Here is a 10384-nt window from a genome sequence, read left to right on the forward strand (position 1 = left end):
ATCGGGTCAAGTACATACCAATTATAGTTATGGGCTTAGACACCTAATCCAACAGTCTCTCACTTGGATAAGTCTAATAACTATAATTGTCAATGCAACTTAAAATCCGATTAGCAATCGTAGCTCTCAAAAAGTCGTTGTCAAACTCTGATGCGTTCATTAGATAAGTGATCATATAATCCTTTGTTCTACAAGATATCATGCGGACAAATACATGGAGCATAGTCATACTTATTGTCCTGCAGTTTGTTTCCCGATTTCCGATTTGTCTGAAATAGAACATAATTGAACACATCAATTTAGTTTTGACCGGGCCCGACACATAAGTCAAAACAAAATCATCGAGGGGCCCAAGATATCACTTTTAATCCTCTTAGGATTAAAGGAACATATTAACTTCGACTTATATGACTATACTAACTATTCGTTGAATCATACACAACAGCATGTTTTATAACATCGAGTTACCGATGCGTTTTCGTACTATCAATGTACAACCAACGAATAATCGCCAACTCATATATCTTGGTTTGAAGATTATACGATATTATCGTCTCACAATCACCCGTGATAAATTCCATGCAGTGATATGTGAGCGTGGGTTTAGTCCAATACTCAAATCTTATTTCAAGAGCACTCATTAATGTTTGTAGCAATCTTTTGCTATGTCTAACGCCTTAGACAATCATACAAAAACCCATTCATGACAGTCTTCTTTCATAACCTACTTCCAAAGTATGATTGATTGTGGATAGTTTGAATAATCTTATTATTATGGAAGTCAAAACATGCAAAATGAAACAATAGTAAATAATTGACACAAGACAGTAACACTACTTATAAATAAAAAACACCTTTTATTCAATCATCAAATATCAATTACATTTTAACTATTAAAATTTTCTAAAATTCTATCTAATCATTAAAAATAATATCGTCCTTCAACCCGATTCTTCTAGCGTGCTGCAAGTGCTTGACGCTACTCAGTCCCTTCGTAAGGGGATCTGTTGGGTTCTCCTCCGACAATAACCCCTTCATTACGAGGAGTCCTTCTTCTACTCGATGTCTTATGAAGTGATATTTTCTATCGATGTACCTGGATCTACCATGATCCCTTGGTTCCTTGGCTAAGGCTACCGCACCCTCGTTGTCACAGAAAATCTCCATAGGCTCCTTTACAGCTGGTACAACTCCAAGGTCTCTGATGAAGTTCTTTAGCCATATCGCCTCCTTCGATGCTTCACTTGCTGCTATATACTCTGATTCGCACATTGAATCAGTTACGGTCTCCTGTTTGGAACTTTTCCAAGTTATTGCTCCTCCATTTAGGGTAAATATCCATCCTGGCTGAGAGCGGAAATTATCTATGTCGGTCTGAAAGCTGGCGTCACTATACCCTGTCACTCTTAAGTCATCACTCCCACCGAGGGTAAGGACCCAGTCCTTAGTCCTCCGTAGGTACTTTAGAATGTTCTTTACCACAGTCCAGTGAGCTTTACCAGGATTCCCTTGATATCTGCTAACCATGCTTAAAGCAAAGGCTACATCAGGGCAAGTACATGTCAAAGCATACATGATTGAGCCAACAACAGAAGCATATGGTATTCGACTCATTTCTGCTATCTCAGCATCTGTACTTGGACTCTGAGTCTTACTCAGTTTGGTATTGCTCTGGATAGGTAATTCTCCTTTCTTGGATTCCTCCATGCTGAAACGTTTCAACACCTTGTCCAAGTAGGTAGTTTGACTAAGTCCTATTAGTCTTTTACTCCTGTTTCTCAATATCCTTATCCCTAGAATATAAGCAGCTTCTCTGAGGTCCTTCATAGCGAAACACTTCCCAAGCCAGGTCTTAACCTCCTGCAAGGTTGGAATGACGTTTCCTATGAGCAGTATGTCATCCACATACAACACGAGAAAGCTAACTATACTCCCGCTAGTTTTGACATACACGCAGGACTCATCCTCGCTTCTCAGAAAACAAACTCTTTGACTTTCTCATCGAAACAAAGATTCCATCTGCGAGATGCTTGTTTCAATCCATAAATGGATTTCTCAAGCTTACACACTCTATTAGGATACTTTGCATTGACAAAACCCTCTGGCCGATTAATGTAAACATCTTCAGCCAACTTCCCATTAAGGAAAGCGGTTTTGACATCCATTTTCCATATTTCATAATCATGAAATGCAGCTATGGCTAGAATGACCCTTATAAATTTAATCTTCGCCACTGGTGAGAAGGTCTCATCATAGTCAACTCCAGGAGTTTGAGTAAAGCCCGTCGCAACCAATTGCGCCTTATAAATGTGTACTTTCTCATCCATGTCGGTCTTCTTCTTGAAGATCCATTTGCACCCGACTGTCTTAAGGCCTGGTACATTGTCAACCAAGTTCCAAACTTGATTGTCATACGTGGACTGAATCTCGCTGTCCATTGCCTCTTTCTATTTAGTAGACTCAGGGCCTGCCATGGCTTCCTTGTAGTTTTTAGGTTCATCCAAATTTACCAGTGTTCTATCACTGATAAATGTATCACCTTTAGTAGTAATATGGAAACCATAAAACTCAAGTGCCTGTCTAACTCTACCAGAGCGCCTAAGAGGTAAGGACTCGTCAATTGGTTCAACAGGAGTTTCTTCCTCGGGTTGAGTGCTAGTGTTTGAGGTTCCTTCATCACTTAACTCTTGAAGCTCTTCAAGGTCAATTTTCCTCCCACTGTCCTCTTGGCATATGAATTATCTCTCGCGAAAGACTCCTCTCCTCGCAACGAAGACAACATTGTTACTCGGTCTATAGAAGAGGTATTCAAAGGATATACGTGGGTAGCCGATGAAAATACATCGCTCACTACGAGGTTCGAGCTTGTCGTGAGTCTCTCGTCTTAAGAAAGCCTCACAACCCCATACCGTGATGTGGTCTAACGAGGGAACCTTCCATGTCCACATCTCGTGAGGTGTTTTGGAAACCTTTTTAGTTGGGACTAGATAAAGGATATGGACGGCAGTCTCTAAGGCATACCCCCGGAATGAGATAGGTAACGAAGCTCGACTCATCATATAACGAACCATGTCCAGCAAGGTTCGATTGCGCCTCTCAGCTACACCATTAAGCTGTGGTGTCCTAGGCGGCGTCAATTGTGAATTAATTCCACATTCCTTAAGATAGTCGTGGAACTAGATACTAAGATACTCTCCTCCTCGATCGGATCGAAGCATCTTTATCTTCCGGCCCAATTGATTCTCTACTTCTTGCTTAAACTCTTTGAACTTTTCAAAGGTTTCTGACTTATGCTTGATTAAGTAGATATAGCCATATCTGCTGTAATCATCAGTAAAAGTCACATAGAAGCGGTTAGCATCCCTTGTGGTAGTTGTGAAGGGTCCACACACATCTTTGTGTATGAGATCCAACAGACCCTCACCCCTTGCACAAGTGCCAGTGAAGGGTGACTTTGTCATCTTTCCAAGTAAACAAGATTCACAAGTGTCATCTGACTTTAAATCAAATGACTCCAACACTCCATGCTTTTGGAGTTGGGCTATGCGCTTCTTGTTAACATGTCCAAGACGACAATGCCATAAGCATGCTTTATCCAAATCATTTGATGAATCGATATGCAACACATTATTTCCTAAGTTATCTACAACCATCACGATTTCATATATGCCATTGCAAGGTAATGCTTCAAAATAAAATACACCATTAAAATAAGCATTTATTGAACCAATTTCATTATTAAAAGAAAAGGTAAAACCTTGTTCATACAAACTGTGAAAGGTAATAATATTTCTCGTCATATCAGACGAGTAGCAACAATTATTCAAATCTAATTTTAACCCACTACTAAGCAATAAAGAATAAACTCCAATCTTGGTGACAAGAGACTTTTTCTTATTCCCCATGATTAAGTTCATCTTCCCGTGATCCACATCCCTACTTCTTTTTAGACCCTGCAAATCAGAACAAATGTGAAAACCACATCCTGTATCAAGGACCCAAGAATTAGCATGTGATGAGTTATTAGATAGAATAGTATAAATACCTACAAAGGAGGGTTTGATCTTCCCATCCTTTATATCCTGCAAGTATTTCGGGTAGCTTCGTCTCTGGTGCCCTTTTTCATGGCAATGGAAGCACTCGGCTTCCTTTGGGTTGGAAGAGGGTGTGACAGAATCAACTTTGGTTCCACTGGAAGAGGATCCAACATGGGACTTTCCCTTATGACTCTTGGAAGGAGTCTTCCTCTTCTTTCCCTTCCCATGTCCAATTGCCAAGACAAGGGCAGTTGCAGTAGGAGTGGTACAACAGATTTGCCTTTCAAACTGCTTTCAGCAGTTCTCAAGAGACCTTGAAGCTTGCTTAGATAGACCTCCTCCTTGTTCATATGATAAGTCAGACGAAACTAATCATAACAAGGAGGTAAAGAGTGTATAATAATATATATGGCCAAATCTTCATCGAAGTTGACATTTAACTTCAGCAAGCGGTCCACAAACCTTTGCATCTTTTGCAAGTGGGCTGTGATGGAATCTCCATCCTTCATTTTGGTCGTGATCATGGAGGCAATGATCTCATACCTCTCCTGCCGAGCACTTTAATGGTACCTTTCCATCAAGTCCTGGTGCATTTCATAAGGCCAAAAGTCCCCATATGACTTTTGGAGCTCAGCAGTCATGGTAGCGATCATTATACACGACATTTTGGTCGCGTCCCTCTCATGAGTTTTGTAGTCAACAATCTATTTGGGAGTAGCAGTTGATTCATCAATCTCCTTAAGCTCTTTATCAAGGACATATTCTTTGTCCTCATAACGAATAGCCATTCGGATGTTTCGAATCCAATCATTGAAATTCGATCCATCGAAGAGGACCCTCCCACAAACGTTTCTGAGGGAGAAAGAGCCGAAAGGAATTGGGTTGGAAGCATTGTTTGAAGTAGACATCTTTAGATTAAATAATGATCCTTAATATAACACCCAAAATGGAATATTAAGGCTAGGGTCCAACACAATATTCTACAATTCGGAAGAGGGATGTCGTAATCCAATTGTAAAATATTTGAAGGTAGGTAAATGACGATTTACCAATTTCCACCATGAAAAACGAAATTGAAGATTAAGTTTTAAATGAATTGAAATTCCTAGATTCTTTTGAGATTCATTGAACTTTTCAATGGCATGTTTAAATCTCGATTATGCCCTTCAAGTTTGTGACTGGGATACAGAGGATCACAAACAAGGTGTGAATAACCATACAAATTAGCTTGGTACTCTCGATGTTACAAATCATCTAATCAATGTGCAAGTTAACCACACACGCTCCATTGATCTATGATTAACAGCAAGCTACCGTTTGCCACACATTGTCTGTCCCAAATTAGGGTGCCGGATAACCACACACGCTCCACTAACGACTTAACAAGGTGCAAAGTGCAATTTCATGGAATAGCACAATTTTCACATTTTTCCTAAACTAACTAAGATTGGGAATTTATAAAAGTTTAGTTACTTTAATAATTTTCATTATACTTATTAATGAGAACTAGTGTCCTATCCTACCCGTTCGGCTAACGACTCTACACCAGTCAAGGAAGCGGTGAGTGAGAGTGGACACCCATTAAACCACCATTTTATAGGCAGTAACCTTATACCCCCCTTATAGACCAACTTCATGAATGAGGCCTACTAATGGTAAGACTGACTTGTCTTATACATATATATAAGTATTAAACTTTAATATTATAATAGTATAAGGGTTGAATTTTTTAAACTTTTTAAAACTCTAGAATTTGGAATTAAAGTTTCATTAATGTAACTTTTCAAGTTCCAAAACTCGAGGGCAAGTTTTCTAACTTGTCAAAACTTTTGACATTCCAAACTTATGAACTTTTATGTTGCATGAATGAAACCTTTCAAATTCCAAACTTGAGGACAAGTTATAAAACCTTTCAAGAATCTTTGAATTCTATAACTTACATTAGTTAATGGTTTCATAAATAAAGTGTTGGAACCTGAAAGTGAACCTATAGCAATCAAAAGTCCAAACGTAAATTCCGAAGTCAGCCAGTGTTCCGAAGTGAAGAGTAGTCCGGAATCTGTCCGGACTTGGAGAGTAGAAGATGAGAAGTTTAGAAGTGAAGACATTCCGGAATGGATGTTATGTCCGGAATGTGTGCTGATCCGGAGGCACTGTTTTTGTCTACTTGTGTAATAATTATTTTTGTCTCTTTGCATGATTAGACATTTCATAGGACTTAGTATGTTTGTCAACTTGGACAATCAGTATGTAAGAATCATTCCTTTTATCCGGTCCTATGTATGTTTATCGGTTTGTACCATGTTTCATACACTCCTATTTATAGGAGCTTTCAACGAAATGTTAAGAGACGGATCTTTCACTTATTTTGGCATTTACTAAGTTACTTCAATTCCCTTTGAAACATTCCTCTTGTTTTTCATTTATTAACTTTACTTTGATCTTTATTCTCATTCTTCATTTATGGCTTAATTATTTGTTGAATGCATTAACTCAGACTTGACTGGTCTATCCAGGCTTGACTAGAACATTTGTTAGCAAGCAGACATTGATCTTAAGCATTTACTCAACGTTTGAGTTTTCAAACCTTGTCCCTACGCATCAGATCTATTTGTTCTTACAATTGGTATCAGAGCTTGAGTGGTTGTCCTTTGAATCCATAAGATCAGATTATAGTTGGTTTGAAATTACCTTGGTACTTCAACCATTTCTGTGTTAAGGATAAAAGTTCTTCTATATACCACTTTTGCTTGAAGATATCTTAACTTCAATGTCTGCTTCTAATCCTCAACAAATGATTTCAATGCAAATCTTAAATAGTGTGGGTGGCCCTACACGTGCCCCATTGCTAGTTGTGGAAGAATATGATCACTAGAAAGTTAGAATGGAAATATTTTTACTAGCTAAAGAGAAAGGTGAAGAGATTTGGAGATCAGTCAAAGAAGGTCCTCATGTTCCTATTAGAACGGTTGTGAGAGATGCTGCTGCTCAGCTTATGGGTCAAGATGAAACTCGTCCAGCTCCTCTAACTGCAGATGATATTGAGAAGTTGCATGCTGATCAAGTTGCTTTCTCAGAAATGGTGTTTGGTGTTCCTCCTTCACTCTTTGAGCACATTAAATTGTGCAAATCAGCAAAAGAGATTTGGGACACTCTTCAAGACCTGATTGAAGGTTCGGAAAATATGAAAGACAAGCGTCTCACCTCAGTTGTCAATGATTTTAACACCTTCACTACCACTCCTGGTGAATCAGTAGCCTCAGCCTCTAACCGTTGTCGAATCGTAGTCAACAACATGACTGCTCATGGGATTGTTCGAACTCCCTTGGAGTATAATCTCAAGTTCATAAACAGTCTCGGTAAAGGATGGGGAAATGTGAAATCTTGTCTCCAAAGTAATGGTGACAATAATGACGATGGTGTTGGTAGTGACTATGTGTATAACAATGATGACACGAAGATGGTTCTTGTTGACCAAGGTCAATAAATTCTAGTGTATGAGGCGGCATCAAATTTCTGAAACACACATATTCGATTCGAGTCTACACCATCCCCGGAAGACGAAGAAGAGCAGGTTTCCCAAACTTCTTCTCCATCGTTTAATAATGATGATTATGACGTTGATCATGTCTCTGAGACTGTTGAGCAAAACCGAGGTAATACACCCCTTTCTCTCACTCCTTCTCCACAATATCAACAAATTCAACGTGCACCCACTCCTCCAGCTCAACCTGAACAACGTTCCATATTTCAATAGTTTCTTACCAATCAAACATGGAGAGTAATCAAGACCAAGGCGAGCTTTCCATTGTTCAAATACTTCCAAGTGAATGTTCTCACAACCTTGGATTCTTTGGTACAACTTACTACAAACACAAGTCAACGTTTGACTATGATAGAGAGCGACATTGCCGATGTCATGCGATTACTTTCGGATGCTGACGTTCAAAATATTGAGGACGACGGGTCTCAGGGACCTCTAGATAATGATCAGCAACCACCACTTGGTCCCACATGTGTCTCACCATGATTGATGCCATTTTGTGCATCATTTAGGATAGTTTTTATTAACATTCAGCATCATATTTTATGTTATATCATGTGCATTAGTTTAAATAATGTTCAGCTCATGTCTTTCATCATAACTCCCGTCCTTCTAGCGTTTTCATGTCCTTTTCAGATAATTCGAGCGGAGCAGTACTTTGGGAGCACCTTTTGATGCGTTTAATGGGGCATTGGAGTCTAATTGGAGCTTGGAACTTATGAAGGATGCCGAGGAATGCTTGGAAGCTATTTTGGTCAAGAAAAAAATAGACGTTTCACGCAAATATCCATAAATTCGATCTACATTTGACCACAAATTCGATCGTGTTGAAGCTTCGAGGATTGGTTGTAACATCCATAAAATTCAAGCCAATTTAAAACCTTTTCAACCATTCAAAACCATTAATTATTACAAAATCTTTTCAAAATAGTTTCATATGAGAGAATCCCAGAAATCAAAATCATAAAATGTGAGGAGGTGCACGATCAAGCCTTCACCCTCCCGCGATCGTCCGAAGTACCTGAAACAAAATCAACAACTGTAAGCCCAAAGCTTAGTGAGTTCACCCAAAATACCCGCACAACAAATAACATACATACAATAACAGCATACTATGGGCCCAATCAACCATCGGGTTGGAATGCCCTAGGCCCTAACCATCGGGTTGGAATGCCAACATACTATGGGTCCAATCATCCTTGGGATGGTATACCCTCGGCCCACAACCATCGGGTTGGAATGCCCACATACCATGAGTCCAGTCATCCTCGGGATGGAATACTCTCGGCCCACAACCATCGGGTTGGAATGCCCCGGTCTGTTGGCTCTCGCATAAAGCAGAAAGCCTCAACCACCAATCAATCATGTGCACATATATCAGATAATCACATAACAGTCTACAAACAGTCAAACTGATCTACAGATCACTAAGCATAGCAACATCCCATCTACTAGGATACCGATCTAACCGATCATAACCACATATAAACATCCTATAACTAGGATACAGATCTAGCAGGTCACTAACATAGTATCATCCTATAACCAGGATACAATCCAAGAAGGGCCGACCTTGGTGCCTTAGACCCTGTTGATATAGTGAGAAGAACTCACCTCACAAGTAGTGCTGAACCGATAAATCGAATCCCAAACACAGCTCCAAACTCAACCACCTACAATCATCATAGGACCAATTCAATCAAGACCCAAATTACCAAAGTACCCTCAGAAGTCAAACTTGGTCAAGCCCTGGTCAAAGTCAAAGTTAACGGTCAAGGTCAACAGTCCATGTTGACCCAACTCGTCGAGTGCAGCTTACAGACTCGTCAAGTTCCTTCAGAACTCAGAAAACGCGAAAACCCGAGTCAACTCGCCGAGTTACCAAACAACTCGTCGAGTCCATGCAGTGTCCAGAAGATTCGGGAAACCCCTAACCAACTCGTTGAGTTGGCTATGCAACCCTTCGAGTTCCTTCAGCCCTTTTCTCATTCAGATGCTTTTAAGCGAAACTAAAGCTCCAAACTGTAGATCTAGCCTCCTAGGGTGTAGTTACCATGTAACGTTGCTAACTTTACGTGCATGCAAGGTCTCAAGAGGCTAAAACACCAAAAACTAGTCTTAGGAACAGGTTTAGGGCATGGAGAGGGGCCAAAGCTTGATAAAGTCGGGAACTTTATGTCTATGAGGGCCTAGAGGAGTCCAGATCTGAACTCCTCACTTCAAAACGTGCTTGATGCCAGAAATGCCTCAAGAATAAGCTAGAAATGACCCTAAACTCTTAAATGGAGAGATATAACAAGAACATGATCAAGGTAATGTTTATTTTACCTTCAAATGAATGCCAAAACGAAGTAGATGCTGGATCTACAAGCTCCTTCTCGTTCCAAGCTTCTCAATCTTCAAGCCTCTTCAAGAAATGCACCAAACACATACTCTTTTGCCTCACACACTCAAAATAGAAGGTTAGCTCGATTAGGGTTTGTTTCTGGACGTGAAGGTGGTAACGGAGGCTGGAGGGAGGACTTAAGGTCCTTTAAATAGGGTGCAAACCCTAAAAATTAGGAGTTTCAAGCACAACCTCTACTCGTCGAGTTGGGTCCTCCAACTCGTCGATAGGTCATAAAGTTCACGCGGCCTGATCAGTTTCTACACGACGAGTTGGGGCAGCCAACTCGTCGAGTAGGTCTAAAAATATGAATATAAAGCTTTAAATTTTATACATGGGAGTCGGGATGCTACATTCGTTACTACATTTTAAAGCCTAAAGGATGTTGTTGGCAGCTTGACCCCTTGTTAGTATTTT

Source organism: Lactuca virosa, chromosome 2 (genome assembly GCF_052849685.1).
Source record: "Lactuca virosa cultivar CGN04683 chromosome 2, Lactuca_virosa_CGN04683_v6, whole genome shotgun sequence".
In the NCBI taxonomy this organism is placed as follows: Eukaryota; Viridiplantae; Streptophyta; class Magnoliopsida; order Asterales; family Asteraceae; genus Lactuca; species Lactuca virosa.